Source organism: Rhinichthys klamathensis, unplaced genomic scaffold (assembly GCF_029890125.1).
Source record: "Rhinichthys klamathensis goyatoka isolate OS25496 unplaced genomic scaffold, OSU_Roscu_1.1 h1tg000149l_1, whole genome shotgun sequence".
Taxonomy (NCBI): Eukaryota; Metazoa; Chordata; class Actinopteri; order Cypriniformes; family Leuciscidae; genus Rhinichthys; species Rhinichthys klamathensis.
In genome coordinates, this window is record NW_026606684.1 from 1696234 (window position 1) to 1714586 (window position 18353).

Here is an 18353-nt window from a genome sequence, read left to right on the forward strand (position 1 = left end):
CATGCAATTTGTGAATTAAGTTTTTATTATTTTTTTTATTATTCAAATAAATATCGAACCACGGTGCTTCGTGGTAATGCTGCTAAATTAAATAACATGTAGGCCTATAGAATAATTATGAACTTAAATGAAACAATATCGCAACATTTCGACAAATACATTATTTGATCTGTTTTTACATTTTAATTCAGGGCGATTTAGCCTGCTACATTTCATTAGAGCGAGATTTTCACCCTTGTCATTTTCTCATTGGGAAGCGCTTACATAGGCTACATGTTTGAGTAGATCCTCTGTACCTCTCGTTTTCATATGGATTACATAATCAGATAACATTTATTAGCCTGAATATTTAGACATTTAAAGGCATTAGACAGAGCCGATTTCTTATAGTGACTGAGCTGAAGTGGCTTTCGGTTCATTTTTGTGACGCGCAGTTCCCGGAGACAGAGACGACAGATAAACTTTTGTCGTTAGCAAAAGTTCGAATAAAACCCGATTTTAGAAAAATGCATAGGGTCACTCGGCGTGGTCTGCCAAAACACTTAATTATAAACTTCAATATTTCATTCAAAATAATCTCAAAACGCTTTGTGAAATTTTGAAAAGCCGTGCATGCATTAAGGCCACTTGAACTATGGACAACTGAAACGCTGGTTTTGATTTTATTGTTTATCGTTGTTTAAACGTGCTTGTTCTGTTGCATATCTCTATTTTATATTTGATATGGTCTATTGGTGAAGTAGCCTATAGCATTGATTACTGTGGAGGGAGGGGTGTGGGGATTCAAATAATTCAGCAGAAGCAGGGATGTTTAGACCAGAAGGAAATCCCCGTCCCCCTGGCAAATCACACTTTACTTAAAACCATGTTTTTAAAAACTCTAGGTTGTAGGGAATCAAAAAAATAATAATAATAGGCCTAATAAAATATATATATATATATATTGGCTATATATATAAAATTACTTTTTTTACAGAACTGCTTTTGAAATTACGATTGGCCTCATACGATTGGTACAGATGCAAAGTCGTTCTGTTGGATACTATTGTTCCTTAGTGTAAAATGGAAATGCATGGTAATTTTATTTTATAAATATAAGCAAAAAACTGTATGGTGTACCAGAGTTTTAGAGCTACACAAATCTCTCTGCATTAATAAATATAAAATTTACAATAGACCATGTGTGTTCGGGATTTGAACCCGTGTCATCTTGATGATCGAACCGTAAGTTCTACCACTCGGCTATGAATTTTCTCACTGAGAAATGCCCAAACGTTTGTTTGTCATGAGCGAGAAAACCTGTGACCTCGTTAGCCTGTGAGTGTAGGCCTACTTTAGCCTACATGAATAAAAGTAGACCTTTTACAGTTTTAAAAGATGATATCTTATCTGTATGACCAACAATTACGCAGTAAGTTCTTTTAGCTGTTATGAGAAAAATAAATTCAAATGAACGCGCCGCCGCGTTTGTCAAACTCTAATTCAACATGCCAGAATAAAGCCAGATTTTAGAATAATGCATAGCCACTCGGCGTGGTGTGCCAAAATACCCTAATTATAAACTTCAATATTTCATTCAAAACCATCTCAAAACGCTTTGTGACATTTTAAAAAGCCGTGAATGTATTAAGGCCACTGGAACCCGGATCGTAACTGCAACGCGCTGCATGTCTCAATACAGGAGCAGAAGCGCTGGTTCAGATTGTATTGTTTGTTGTTTAAACGTGCATGTTGCATATTTAAAAATATTTGTTTAAAAATAAATGTTTGTTGTAGGCTTATTTGCAAATTACCATAACTTGTAGAATTTCATCCTTACTGTTAATTGACATTAGCCCCACTTACGTTTTGATAAATGTCCCTTTGCGCCACCTGGCGGTCATTTCGCGAACGACTTTGAAATGCGACTGGTTTATTTTTATTGTATTGGTCTACTTTAAAAAATAATACTTTATAAGACATTTATGGAAAAAGACTATTTTCTTTTCAAGATTCTGTAGAATGGCCCATATAGCATTTGACTAGAATTTGTTTCCAGGTATGACTAAAAATGTGCTTTTGGCTTTCATTTATATTTTGATTGTTTGTATATATATATATATATATATATATATATATATATATATATATATATATATATATATATATATATATATATATATATATATATATATATATGTGTGTGTGTATATATATATATATATATATATATATATATATTTAGGCTATATATATACAAGAAAGAATGCAATGACAATATATATATATATATATATATATATTGTCCTTGCATTATTTCTTGTGTGACACCCCTGAATGAAAGGCTCATTATTATGTAGGGTCACTGTCTGAGAACCACTTAATATTCATGATAGGGGTTGGGCCGTTCCGCCCATCTGCATATTGCCTTGGCAAACAAAAAAATGTTTTTCACAATTTAAAACAATCTATTGGTTTATGTGAATGATTAGGAAGGATGATTTTCAGATCATTTTGAAGCCAGAACTCGAAGCGTCAACATCCATTTGTCAAAAGTCTTGTGGACACATATTTAGTATTTGTTTTGTGGTCTTATTTCAGCAGCTTTCATTTTAATTTTTTTCAATAACCACGCATAAACAATATTCTCTTAAAAATACAAACAATGTACATACAAGTTGCTCACAGATTATGGTAGCCCTGTTTGTGCTATATAGAGTGAATTTACACCTTTGCCATTAACATGTTTATAAATAACTGAAAAAAGCACAAATGTAAGGGCATCACAGAACATCCAAATGGCCCCAAAAACACCTCAGACCCCAGAGGGTTAATGTTGTAATCGGAATGGAAGAGCTGTGTTTTGTCCCGCGACTACAGCGTCTCAAGGTCACCCAGTTGCCCCGCTGCGCGGGCTCTACAGCCGGAACCGAATAATGTACAGAGTTCACTAAGCTCGCATCCAAAGCTATCTATTCGTATCTAAAGCCCTTGCACTCTTACAATTAACCTCAATTAAAGTTTGGATGCGTGTCTCAAAGAGATGCTGTTTTAGTAACGCTTTAGATTACAGCCCGGAAAGTACTGCGTAATTAAGACGAATTTACAGCGTAACTTTCAGTAATTAGTGTAAATTCACTGGTTTTTGCATTGAAGTTGCTCTTGTGCTGCAATGTTACCCTAAACAGTCATCTGGGATTTTACCCTGTGAAGGATTGACCCTCATTTACTAAAGAAAGGTTGTGAGCTCATGCTAATAATTCTGGCAACAATGTACAACCCTCAATTAACAAGCTTAGCTTGTGACAAAAGGACAAACAATGACTGCCTCTGAGCGTCCACATGTGGTACTACCATTTCACAGCAAGCAATTAGCACATGCCCTCAGCTAATTAATAATAAGAATGGGGTGAGACAAAGTACATCTTACTGCTAAAGTACCTTCCATCTGCCTTGGTGTTAGTTTCAAACAGTCTGAATATCTGTTATGAAATACAAAAGAAAAAAAACAAAGAAAAGATCAATAGAACTTAAAGTAATCATGAAACAGAAGTTGTAATGTTCTTTTCTTCCCTATTGTATATCAGAGTGAAACGGCTTCTTGAACAAGAAAAAACAGAGTGGAACTTGATTTTGTCCTTCAGGAATTGATTGAATCAGACTGATTGGATTCACAAGGGCAAATGATTTTTAAAAAGTTAAAATGATATGCATGGATAAATCATTTACAATAAACACTGCAATATTCTATTAAAAATAAGAGCTGTCTATTTGGATTGGTGACTTTAAAAGTGATCACATGCAAATAAAACCAAGCCAAACCAAATTAAGTTTGATCTTACTATACTGTATTTTACGGTGGCCGGGAGAAGAACTGGAGAAAACACATGCAAATAGAAAAAACACTAGCAAATTAAGAAAACATCTTCATCAGTTTCACAACACATGTGTGCTCCAAATACTCACTACACAACCAAGTACAGAAACACGCTGCAAAAGTTCACAACACAACCAAATACAGAAACGCCACTCTCTCACAGCCCTCGGCCTCGTCCTGCTCGCCACATATACCTTTTTTTTTTTTTTGCAAAACATACAGAGATGACATGTTTATGACATACAACTTTGTATACAAAATACAAAGTGTATTAACAATATGTTCAATGTCATAAGAATACTAATGAGAAAAGAACAATGGGCTGAAAACTAAATAAATAAAAAAGATAGAGGAAAAGACCATGAGGGAAAGATATTAATCTATACATCAGTTACATTGTACACATTTTGTCATGTTATGTTTAAATAAGTTTTACAAGAAATGTTAGGTAATGCAGGGTCCAAAGATAAGACGGCAAGTTTTAAAGTTGAGACACTCACACACAGATATATAATATACATTTTATACAAAAAGTTTTTTAAATATGCATTTATTTGCAACAATTATGTTAACAGCAATAATAAGATATTTCTGGTAATAACAGCTATTCAGCTGATGGACACTGCTGCGTTGTCATGGGAACAAAAGTTGATTTTAAAATGATCAGACCATGAATTACAACATGAAGAATTTTAACAGCAATTTAAAAATAGCTTAAAATAAATGTGTAAATTGCATAATGGCTTAAATCAAAAGTATAAATAACATGAATTGAAAAAAAAATACAATAGGCATAAAAAAGTGGATAGGTAAAATATCTATACTGAATGAGCTCTCATTTTTGGTTTTTATCTCTCTATTGTATATTACTCAGCAAAGATATACAGCAGCCTGAATCTTTCAATTCAATGTATATCTGAGACTGTCAGCGTTGATAAGGTGTGACAGACTTTTGCCTCCACACCTGAATCAAACCTGACAGTATGTCAAGACTCAAGCAGCTCTATACTTCTTTGAGAAGAATATTGCAGGTCTCATATGGACCAATACAGAAGTCAGTTTGTTGACTCCAATTACATTGTCTTTTCATAACTGCACTCAAATTCAGCAAACAGTTGCATCAGTTTTGCTTGCATAATTGCAAAAACCTGCGTATTAATTTAAAGTTAATATTTTAAATTGTAATGGTGAGAAAGTCCCTATACCAACTACAATAAACCAAACCTCCTTGAAGTCACCTGCTAAAAATCATGAATTACTTAATCATGTCATGGCTGGCAAACCATAATACAAGTATGATGATTGGGTCCCATCACCCTGAATCGTTTTTCCTTTAATGGACATTAACTCCACATCTACCATTATTATGGTCAGTCACATTGAATATATCCCAATAATAATAATTCATTACATTTTTTGGCTTTTGGCTTGCTCAGTTGGGGACATTTAATATTCAATAATATTATTGATCTGCCTTACTTAGGTGGACGTTGACGCAATTTTCTTTTAGAAACAAACTTTGTTATATTGTTATATTGTTTTTGTTATATTGTTTTCATGTTATCACTGTGAAGCGCTTTGATACAATCTGTATTGTAAAAAGCGCTATATAAATAAAGGTGAATTGAATTGAACATTTATATAGCGCTTTTCTCGGCACTCAAAGCGCTTTACATAGAAGGGGGAATCTCCTCAACCACCACCAATGTCCAGCATCTACCTGGATGATGCGACGGCAGCCATATTGTGCCAGAACGCCCACCACACACCAGCTTATTGGTGGGGAGGAGACAGAGTGATGAAGCCAATTGGTATATATGGGTATAATTAGGAGGCCATGATGGACAGAGACCACTGGGCAAATTTGGCCAGGATGCCGGGGTTACACCTCTACTCTTTCGAAAGGCATCCTGTGATTTTTTGTGACCACAGAGAGTCAGGACCTCGGTTTAACGTCTCATCCGAAGGACGGTGCTCTTTGACAGTATAGTATCCCCATTACTATACTGGGGCGTTAGGACTCACACAGACCACAGGGTGAGCACTCCTTGCTGGCCTCACGAACACCTCTTCCAGCAGCAACCTGGTTTTCTCAGAAGGTCTCCCATCCAGGTAACCAGGCTCAGCCCTGCTTAGCTTCAGTGGGCAACCAGTCTTGGGCTACAGGGTGATATGGCTGCTGGCAATAGCCCTAATGCAAGCATTTAATGCCCACCTTCTATTCAATACTCTGATTTTGTCAGACAGACTACACTGAACACAACACAGCTGTGTATGCTCACTTTGTTTTTTAAAAGGATTCACTTTTATGCAGCTACCATTTGAAATTGAAACTGAGGTTCAGGTACAAAAATAGCATTTTGGAGCTTACTCTTTTCAATGTGAATGAATGGGCTGAGGAAGAATAAAAAATTATAGAAGCAGTGTTGAATAGATGGCTACATCACTAATATTGAATGCAAAGCCTATTAATCTTAGCATTACAGCTGACATCAGTAACATCAGAAAGTCTGAGACATTGATTGAATGATGTTGGGGGAAGGGGGCTGGGGGGTCGATCAGAAAATAAAAAAATCTATTTAAGATTGAAATGAGGTCAACATCGTCAAACCATTTGGTTGAAATCATATATGACTCTTGTTCATTTTTTAAATTTAGCGTTCTGCTCATCATCTGCATCCTTTAAAGGGGTCATATAATGGTACATGCACTTTTTCAAGTTGATTGCACTGAAATGTGTGTTGGCAGTGCCTGTACACAACCATCATATAATGCTAAAAATCCATCCAGTGTTTTTGTTTTAATCTTATATGTTTTCCCCTGCCTCAAATTGAGCCGTTCGATTTTGTGACGTCACTAAATCGCACGCCCCTCCCACGATTGTTGATTGACAGAAGCGTTTCAACACATCCCCGCCCTGACCGAGCTGTCATCATAGTCCGCTATGGTTGATACACTGGAGCAGAATGGCGTCTAAGCGATTGTCGTGTTCTGTTCTTGGGTGTAATAACGAACACAGCAGTCATTTTGATGTTCCTAAATCCGAACCGCTTAAGACGCAGTAGCTGAGTTTTGTTTTCGAAGGGAGTATTCCCCACAAGCAACGTCAATGCCAGGGGCGTCACTAGGCCCTTTTTAGGGGGGCTTCAGCCCCCCTAAACTTCTGCCTAGCCCCCCTAAAAATGTGAGATTAATGTAGGCTACACAAATTCGTGTTCGCTTCAGTCTTGTTATAATCAGATTCAGCGCGTTCTTCATCTTCAATCCGCAGCGGCGCCGACAGAGAGCACGTCAGAAACAGAGGACAGGGTGTGTGTGTGTGTGTTCATGTGTGTTCATCTGAGCCTCATTGGTCTGTCACTGCTCGTCAATGTCAGAATATTTGAGATGACCAATCAAATCAAAGTAGGCGGGCTTTATGTTCACAGACGCTGCTGAGCGCGAATTTTAACAGTGCGACTCGACGCGTACGGTCAAGTGCGAGATCAGATGTAAGTAGCTAAACTTAACATTTCATATTTGACTTTTTTTAGGTCATAAATGTTAAACGAATGACAAAAAATAATCAGGCAAACTAATATAGTTTTGTCTAATTTCGCCATTTTGAACTGAAAGGCTGTAACGTGACTCATGTAATGTAATAATTAGTTTACAAGAAACATTAACAAAGCCGTTTTCATCATGTTAGGCACAAGATTAATAATGAATGTGTACATATTGAGGATATAATACAAATTGTAGCCTTTAGTAAATTAAAAAAGCTCAGCTTTTGGAGGGGAAGAGAAAGGGACGAAGGGACTGAGAAAAAAAGAAAGAGTGATGGAGATGAGAAGAGAGCAGGTATTGACAAATAATCTGCCCACTGACATGGTTTTAAAGCTATTTCTTATCCTTTTTTGGTCTTCAAACGTCTTGAAATGCACATATCAGAGAAATAAAAAATTTGAACCCCCTACCAACCTCAAATTTAGGACCTCTGTGATTATAAAGCCCTGTCTACGGCCCTGTATTAGGCATAAGATCAATAATAAATGTGTAGCCTACATATTGTGAATGCATTTAATAAACTTAATTACCTTTAGTAGCTTTTAGTAAATAAACGCGTCTGAGAAAATGATTCATAGGCAAAATCAACCTATCAGTTGACCCTATGTTTACTTTCTTCACTGACAGACAAAAATGAAAAGCCTATATCAGTCAAAGCTCAGCTTTAGGAGGGGAAGAGACAGGGCAAGATAAAAACAAAGAGAAAAAGAGTGTGATGCTGATGAGGAGAGAAAAATAATCAGCTGCCCACTATCCAAGTTTTTTGGCCTTCAGAACATCTTAAAATGCACATATGTAGATCAGAGAAATCAAAATTTTCTCGGGGAGACCCCGAACCCCCTTATTTGCCCTACCTCACATTAGGGACCACAGTTATTATAAAACCGTGCCTTTGCATCGTAATGAAAATGGTTAATAGTGATCTTTAGAACCTAAACTAAAGTGTTACATTTTTTTTTTTTTTTTTTTTTAAATCATATTGGGGGCTTAGCCCCCCTAAAATGAAAATCCTAGTGACGCCCCTGGTCAATGCTTTTATGTTTGCGCGATTCGCAAATCTTTTCTCACCAGGCTGCTTTATAAACGAGGGTCAGACTCAGTAAAGCTGGTTTTGCTAAGAAGCTGCTCCTGAAAAAAGAATCGGTACCAACTATTCATGTCTCTGCTGCTCAGATGAAGTATTAACCTTTATATTAATCTTTGCAAGTCGCTTGCACGCTTCACGATGAATGCGGCTAAGGTTTACACTCAGGGTACATTACGGCATGTTTTCTATGTACGACGTTCTCAATATAATTCATAATCCCACGTTTATAATGAACAACGCGTTATGGTTATTGTGTGATTACAAACGGAGTACATCAGTAACACATAGCGTTCGTACATCTCACTAAGTTACTCTACCCTGCCAGTAAACAAAGGCTGCATACACTGCAGGTCTTGATGCCCAAATCCGATTTTCTGACTATATCCGATTTTTTTGACGACTCGCTTACATCATCTTTTAAAAGTGACCCGTATCCGATTTTTGTATTTACACTATACACTGCTGAAACTACCAAATGTAGACGTTCTGACCCGGAAAAGGAAGTAAAACAGCACGAAATACAATGGATGCAGATGCGAATAAAATTATCCAGTGTTTTGCTTCCCACAATATTTTTAAAAGTCATTAAGCTTTTTATCTTACGGTGGCACTGTAGCCACGAGCGCTTAAAACCGTGCCTCCTCATATCTCGTGAAATCCGTTCAAACACGGATTTATTTCTGTAACAACCCTGCATTTTTGCCTGCACTGTCTCTTCGCCCCAAACACTCAAAAGACATGAAACCTCCGCATTGCTCCACTGTGTGTATCCTTCGTAATCGTCCGCTATCGTGCCTATAAGTCATGTGATCTCAGTTGGTGGTGTCCACCTGAGTTGACATCACTTTTTTAATGACGTACGACTCGCATTTACTGGGGAATATCCGATTTGTCTGCTTACATGGCACACGCAAATGCACGTATCCGATTCATATCCGATTTACTACCACATACATGTATGAGTGAGGCCTGAATCCGATCTGAGAAAATCGGAATCCATGTGGTTTTTTCCTGCTTACACGTTCACCGGTTATATCCGATCTGAGCCAGATGAGTGGAAAAAATCGGATTTGGGTCACTTGAACCATGCAGTGTAAATGGGGCCAAAGGTAGATCAAAGTGACATTAACCAACCATTCAGAAACATTCTGTTCGAGCCTTAAAGGAACACACCGACTTTTTGGGACTTTAGCTTATTCGCTGTATCCCCCAGAGTTAGATAAGTTCATACATACCTTTTTCATCTCCATGCGTGCTGTAACTCTATCTAATGCACCCACCGCTACCCTAGCTTAGCACAAAGACTGGATGTAAATGGCTCCAGCTAGCATACTAATCCCAATAAGTGACAAAATAACGCAAACATTTTCCTATTTATATGTTGTGATTTGTATAGTCACAGAGTGTACAAATAACAAGGTCATTTGAGACACAGCCATCTTTTAACTGTATAAATACTGGGAACTATATTCTCAGAAGGCGAAGCACTGCTACTTGGGCGGAGTGATTACCGCAGCACCTGAGACGCACCGTGGTGAGGAGCAGAGAGTTCGTTCAGAGTTGGAGTAATAGAGTCAGCAAATACTAGATAGTAAAAGCATAGTTTACAATCATGGGTGTTCGCTGTATTGTAAAGAGCTGCGACAATAAACGGGAGACCAGGTAATACCATGAAGTTTCATAGAATTTCAACTAAAAACGCTGACCTGATGAATCAATGACTATGTTACTTGCTCTGGATATAACGTTAGATCCAAACACACCTGAAGAGATCATCAAGGACCATCGTGTTTGCTCAGTACATTTCACTGAGGACGACTATTTTGAAGAAATGGAAGTTGCCCCTGAAACGTGTGCTGAAGGATACGGCCATCCCATCGATAGCACAGACAGGACAAAGTGGATCTGCGGCTGCGGTAAGTGTTCCGTTATGTTTTTAGATGACTAGCCTACTGTAACAGTGCCATTAGCCAGATCTAATGTAACGTTAGCGACACTATTATATGAATAGGGTGGTCACTACTATTGCAGTTGTTCCCGGTCTCCATGTATCCCCCCTGTAATGTTAGTATTGTGTTGAGCGGAGCATAATGATTAGTTGAATAAAGTCGTTATTTTTGTTTGTTTGTTGCGCATAAAAAGTATTCTCGTCGCTTGATAAACTTAAGGTTGAGCCACTGTAGTCACTCGGACTATTTTAACGATGTCTTTCATAACTTTTGGGCCGGTCAGTTTCGATCCCTTAAGAACCCTATGGAGGAGTGATCCAGCTCTCAGATTTAATCAAAAATATCTTAATTTGTGTTTCGAAGATGAACAAAAGTCTTACGGGGATGGAACAACATGAGGTTGAGAAATTACTGACAGAATTTTCATTTTAGGGTGAACTAACCCTTTAAGATTGTTTTCAACAAAATACATCTTGGATAAACAACATGGATGGCCATGACATGTTGCAGAAAGATGGATATGGTTGTTTTTTTGCTCCTGTATGGCCTGAAGGAACAACATCTGGGCCAGAATTTAGGTCTTCAGACTTGTATGATGCATAAGGACTATCAGCATGAATTATGCATTAAATTCCAATGCTACGTCCAACAGACGGAGATGGTCCCAAGTGCAAACTATACCTTTGCATGTAGAAGTTCATGTCCACCTCAATCTGCTCACATATCACGCTTCATACATGGATCCATTAAGTAGAAATGAGCCATTTGTATATCACTATCTATCCCCCAGCAATACGCATGCTAGAGAGCAGATTATGACTCAAGGGAGGGTGGTTGTGATTTCAGCTTGCATGCTGAAGTCTTTAAATTTAAACCCTCATATTCCTAAAATAATTATTGCACTATAGCACTTGTTTAGTCATGTTTCAATAACACGAGAGAATAAAAAGTCCTTCAGACCAACTGGTAAAGCATGGAGAATGCCAGGAGCAAAAATAATGATAATATAATAATGATCAATGGGGTAAAAGAGTATTTGATCATGTTGCATGAAGAAGCACGACAATTTGTGCCAGAATTCGATGTTGTGTTTTTGCTATCAGACTTTTGTACCTCTGCTATAGTTTTAGATCATGCAACACATGTAATAATAGCACATCAGTGCTGTGCTGCAGCAAAGGCTGATATTAGGTGAGATGGTGTCGGTTTTTAACAGTACTGTGACTCCAGGCTTTGAATTAAAGCTGGCAGATGCTGTAATTAGCATTGCACTGTGCTTTAAAACCTTTCGCTCAGCTCAGCAAATTTTTTTATGTTTTCCCTGTACTCACTCCCCTCGTATTGTGCTAGACACAGAGCCCATGCTGCAGTACTCTCACAGCTATGTGATCCCGTTTATAAAGCGTTCTGCTGCTTAAAACCTGAAGAATAAGGCTGAATTCAGCTAATCTGATTTGCTATTCCTGAAGCTGGGATCATATCGGTCCAACAGCTGTTTCATTGTTTGGCAGCGCGCAGGGAACGACCTACTGCTTGCTGAAGGGATTCTGGCGCTCACTAGTCTATCCAGCACGTCATTTAACTTTCATTTTGTTTTGTGTCAGATGTGTGGCTTTAGCGCCTTTGATTCAGTTTGTGTTTTTGGTCTGTTTAGCTAGAAACTTGATTTCCAGAGGCAGCAACTGAATGGGTAAAATTCTTTGAACATACTCAATGAAACACTTTACTCTTATTATATGGGTTGGTGAACACATTATGAATACTAATGAAGTTGTTGATGTTAATTGTATTTAAAAAATACATTAAAAAAGCAATTAATTCATACAATGACTTGAATACACCTCTTCAATGATACATTATTTCTGTGTTCCGTATGCTTTTCAATCGCTCTTGCAGTACTTTGATGTCATAAACCGATCGGTCTGTGCAGCGCCGGCAAAGAGTATAGAAGAACAAGAGGCGAAACTCCGATGCTTTTTTGGTAACAGCCACTAGGTGGCGCTTCGGTAGCGCGGCCGCCATTTTGTGGTGAAGATTCCAAATGGAGTTACTGGACAAACTCACTGTTGCGCACCCAAAATCAGAGAATCTCCCAGCCAAATCAGAAGCGCAATAGAACATTTCTTAAATTAAGCCATCAGTAAATTTTGTTCACTTATACACCTACAGTAAATGCTGTATTGTCTTGTATAGGCCTATGTTTTTTTAATGTTTTTTTTTAATGTTCCTGGTCAAGACAATCTCCTGAACTCCAAACTGAATGTCAGAATGGGAAAGAAAGGTGATTTAAGCAATTTTGAGCGTGGCATGGTTGTTGGTGCCAGACGGGCCGGTCTGAGTATTTCACAATCTGCTCACTTACTGGGATTTTCACGCACAACCATTTCTAGGGTTTACAAAGAATGGTGTGAAAAGGGAAAAACATCCAGTATGCGGCAGTCCTGTGGGCGAAAATGCCTTGTTGATGCTAGAGGTCAGAGGAGAATGGGCCGACTGATTCAAGTTGATAGAAGAGCAACTTTGACTGAAATCGCTGCCTCGCTGCCTGCTGTGTGTGTGTTTGCTTCGAGGCTGTAAGCTCCGCCTGAGCCCCGTATTTCTTTATATTTTGAGCCATCATTTATCATTTACTATCATTTCTAGTTGTTTATACTACTAAATACAGCTTACCCAACATCTGAGATTAACCTTTCATCTCTAGCTTCCGTTATTGTTAACACAGCACGCTAACTCGCTAACGTTAGCCTGTTAACGCGCCACCCGTGCGCTCATTTATATATTTATTTTCTCTCGCGCGCCCGCGCCTTTTGAGTTCATAAAGTCCAGGTAGATAAGAAATCAGTCAACAAACACGGTGAGTAATGTCTTCTTGTCCTGTTATTGTCACCTGTGTCACATGTCATATGTTTAGTATAGCCTTCTCCGATGGCAATATAGGATTTATATGTGATAAATGCAAGGAGACAGTCAGGCTGACGGAGAAGATTTCAGAACTAGAGACACGCATCCAAACTTTAATTGAGGATGGTAAGAATGCTAGAGCTTTAGATACTGTTTTGGATGCGCCTAGCATAGTGAACTCTTTACATGATTCGGTTCCGGCTGAAGTAGAGCCCGTGCAGCAGGGCAGATGGGTTACTGTGAGAGATCACCGCTCTAGTCGCGGATCAAAGAACCACTCTTCCGTTCTGATTCCCATAACAAATCGATTTGCCCCACTCAGTGAAACACCCACTGAGAATTCTGTTGATTGTGCCCTGGTAATTGGTGATTCGATCACACGGAACGTGAAAATAGGGACACCAGCCACCATAGTCACATGTTTGCCGGAAGCCAGAGCGCCTGACATCAAAGCAAATTTAAAAGTGCTGGCTAATGCTAATCGTAAATTCTCTAAGATCATTATTCATGTCGGCACTAATGATGTTCGACTCCGCCAGTCGGAGATCACCAAAATTAATATTAAAGAGGTGTGTGAACTCGCAAGTACGATGTCAGGCACTGTAATTTGCTCTGGCCCCCTTCCTGTACGCAGGAATGATGAGATAGTTAGCCGATTAGCCTCACTGAATGGTTGGCTGTCGAAGTGGTGTCCGCAGAATAATATAAAATTCATAGACAATTGGAAAAGTTTTTGGGGCAAGCCTGATCTGTTGAAAAGAGATGGTATCCATCCCTCCTGGGCTGGTGCTGCTCTTCTCTCTAGTAATTTGGCTCATAGTCTTAGAGCTAAAACATGACAATCTGGGGCTCAGGTCAGGAAGCAGACAGACTGGCTAAACCGACCGTCTGCTAGCGGCCTCACGTCACCAAGGTCAGATAAATCCCATCACATAGAGCCTCTTTCACCTAGATATCATCATATAGAGACTGTGTCTGTTCCCCGAATTTGGAAATCCAAAAAACGTCAGGTTAAAAATTTAATTGATGTTCAACAAATAAAAAACAGATATAATACAGATGAGCAAATGATAAAGCTTGGGTTGCTGAATATTCGATCCCTTACTTCAAAATCTCTTATAGTTAATGATATGATTTCAGATTATAATCTTGATATGCTGTGTTTGACAGAAACCTGGCTAAAACCAAACGATTACATTATTTTAAATGAGTCAACCCCACAAGATTACAGTTATAAAAATGAACCTCGTCTGAAAGGCAAAGGGGGAGGTGTTGCTGTAATTTATAGTAATATTTTCAAAACCACTAAGAAATGTAGCTTTAAATATACTTCTTTTGAAGTATTGGTGCTTAATGTAAAAATATATAGTGTAAACGATAAATCACATTTGAGAATTCTGCTGGCTACGGTGTACAGGCCACCAGGGCACCATAAAGATTTTATCAAAGAATTTGCGGACTTTCTATCAGATTTAGTATTGGCTGCAGATAAAGTACTAATTGTTGGTGATTTTAATATACATGTAGATAATGAAAAAGATGCTTTGGGATTGGCATTTAAAGACATTGTAAACTCAATTGGAGTTAGACAACACGTGTCAGGACCTACTCATTGTCGTAATCATACTCTAGATCTAATATTATCACATGGAATAGATGTTGATGCTGTTGAAATTCTGCAGCAGAGCGATGACATGTCAGATCATTATCTAGTCTCATGTAAATTACATTTAGCCAAGGCTGCAAAGCCGACTCCGTGTTATAAATACGTTAGACCTATAACTTCTGCCACTAAAGATTGCTTTATCAATAATCTTCCTAATCAGTTTCATCATCTCAGCATCCCAGATAGCTTAGAAGAACTCGATATTGCAACAGAAACGTTTAACTCTCTCTTTTCCAGCACTTTAGACGCAGTTGCTCCGTTGCGCTTAAAGAAGATTAAAGAAAATAGTCCAACGCCGTGGTACAGCGAGCACACCCAGGCCCTTAAGAGAGCAGCCAGAAAAATGGAGCGCAACTGGAAGAAAACTAAACTAGAGGTATTTCGGATTTCGTGGAAAGAGAGCTCGATTGCTTTCAGAGAGGCTTTAAAAGCTGCTAGATCTGCTTATTTTTCAAACCTATTAGAAGAAAATAAACATAATCCTAGGTATTTATTTGAAACAGTGGCTAAACTAACGAAAAAGAAAGCTTCAAGCTCAGAAGTGTCAAAGCAACACGGCAGTGATGACTTTATGAACTTCTTCACTTATAAGATTGATAATATCAGGGACAAAATTATAACTATGCAACCGTCTACCACAGTATCGCATCAGGAAGTGCATTGTAGTCTCCCTGAGGAAAAATTTGATTTATTTGTTGCTATAGGAGAGGAAGAATTCTGCAAACTCGTTAATTCATCTAAATCGACAACTTGTATGTTAGATCCTATACCGACTAAGCTACTGAAAGAGATGTTTCCAGAGGTCATATATCCTCTTCTTAATATCATTAATTCATCTTTGTCTCTAGGATACGTACCAAAAACCTTTAAACTGGCCATGATAAAACCGCTTGTTAAAAAACCACAACTTGATCCTACAGAATTAGTCAATTACAGGCCGATCTCGAATCTGCCTTTTCTGTCAAAGATATTAGAAAAAGCAGTATCTTCGCAACTATGTTCCTTTCTAGAAAGAAATGATATCTGCGAGGATTTTCAGTCCGGATTTAGACCGTACCATAGTACTGAGACCGCTCTCATTAGAGTCACAAATGATTTGCTCTTATCATCCGATCGTGGTTGTATCTCTCTATTAGTGTTACTCGATCTTAGTGCTGCATTTGACACCATTGACCACAACATTCTTTTAAATAGACTAGAAAACTATGTTGGCATTAGTGGAATTGCATTAGCATGGTTTAAATCATACTTAACTGACCGTTATCAGTTTGTAGCAGTAAATGAAGAGATGTCTTATCGATCACAAGTTCAGTATGGCGTACCACAAGGCTCAGTACTAGGACCGCTGCTGTTCACTCTGTACATGCTACCATTAGGAGATATCATTAGGAAACATGGAGTTAGCTTTCACTGTTATGCCGATGATACTCAGCTGTATATTTCTTCAAAACCCAACGAAACTTACCAATTCACAAAATTAACGGAATGCATAGCTGATATAAAAAATTGGATGACTAGTAATTTCCTACTACTAAATTCTGAAAAGACAGAGATTCTAATTGTTGGACAAAAAACTTCCACACGTAATAACCCAGAATACTGTCTAACACTTAATGGCTGCTCTGTCAAGTCTTCGTCGTCGGTTAGGAACCTGGGTGTGCTATTTGATACCAACCTTTCTTTTGAAAGCCACGTGTCTAGTATCTGTAAAACTGCATTTTTCCATCTTAAAAATATATCTAAAATACGCCATATGCTCTCATTGGGAAATGCGGAACAATTAGTCCATGCGTTCATGACCTCAAGGCTAGATTATTGTAATGCTCTACTGGGTGGTTGCCCTGCACGCTTAATAAACAAACTACAGCTAGTTCAAAACGCCGCAGCTCGAGTTCTTACCAGAACCAGGAAATATGACCATATTAGCCCGGTTCTGTCAACACTGCATTGGCTCCCTATTAAACATCGTATACATTTTAAAATATTGTTGATTACCTACAAAGCACTAAATGGTTTAGCTCCGCAGTACTTGAGCGAGCTCTTAACGCATTATAGTCCTTCACGTCTATTGCGATCTCAAAATTCCGGCCAGTTGATAATACCTAGAATATCTAAATCGACTGCAGGTGGGAGATCCTTTTCCTATTTAGCACCAAAACTTTGGAACAGTCTTCCTACCATTGTCCGGGAAGCAGACACACTCTGTCAGTTCAAAGCTAGACTAAAAACACATCTCTTTGACCTAGCATACACATAATACATTATAGACTTCTATAAATTCAATGTTAGGCTGCATAGATTAGGTCAGCCGGAACTGGGAACACTTCCCTTAAATCTTGATGTACTCGCTACATCATAAGAAGAATGGCATCTACGCTAATATTAGTGTCTTTGTTTATCCCGAGGTTTTCCCGCAGCCTGCCGGATCCAGGCCGTGTCCAGATCTGACGAAGGAGATTCGCCTGGACCCGATGACAATGCAGTGCTGAAGTATCCACTATCCTCTCCCTATGGAGGATCCCTTTCCCACTCTACAGATAAAGCGCTGTGAATTCCGGCTCGCGTACCCCGAAGTGATAAAATAAAACAAAATTCTGTATCAAAATTTATAGGCAAGAAAAGTAGTTTGTTTAGGCTGGGTTGTATGAATTACAAACCTGCGCACATATTTTAAAAAGCACATAACTATAGAATTCTGAATGAGCATGTGAACGCCGTCAGCGTTAATCACAGGTTCGCGTTTAAAGTCTGATCATTTCGACGGAGGTGAATCAATCAAAGTTAACTTTACCTGGAAGTAACATTATTCAAGAACCGCTATAACGCCAAAACAATCTGTTACCTTAAATTATATGTTTATCTCTGTAAAGCTGCTTTGAAACAATTCATTGTTAAAAGCGCTATATAAATGAAGATGACTTGACTTGAAATAACCACTCGTTACAACCGAGGTATGCAGCAAAGCATTTGTGAAGCCACAACACGCACAACCTTGAGGCGGATGGGCTACAACAGCAGAAGACCCCACCGGGTCCCACTCATCTCCACTACAAATAGGAAAAAGAGGCTACAATTTGCAAGAGCTCACCAAAATTGGACAGTTGAAGACTGGAAAAATGTTGCCTGGTCTGATGAGTCTCGATTTCTGTTGAGACATTCAGATGGTAGAGTCAGAATTTGGCGTAAACAGAATGAGAAAATGGATCCATCATGCCTTGTTACCACTGTGCAGGCTGGTGGTGGTGGTGTAATGGTGTGGGGGATGTTTTCTTTGCACACTTTAGGCCCCTTAGTGCCAATTGGGCATCCTTTAAATGCCACGGCCTATCTGAGCATTGTTTCTGACCA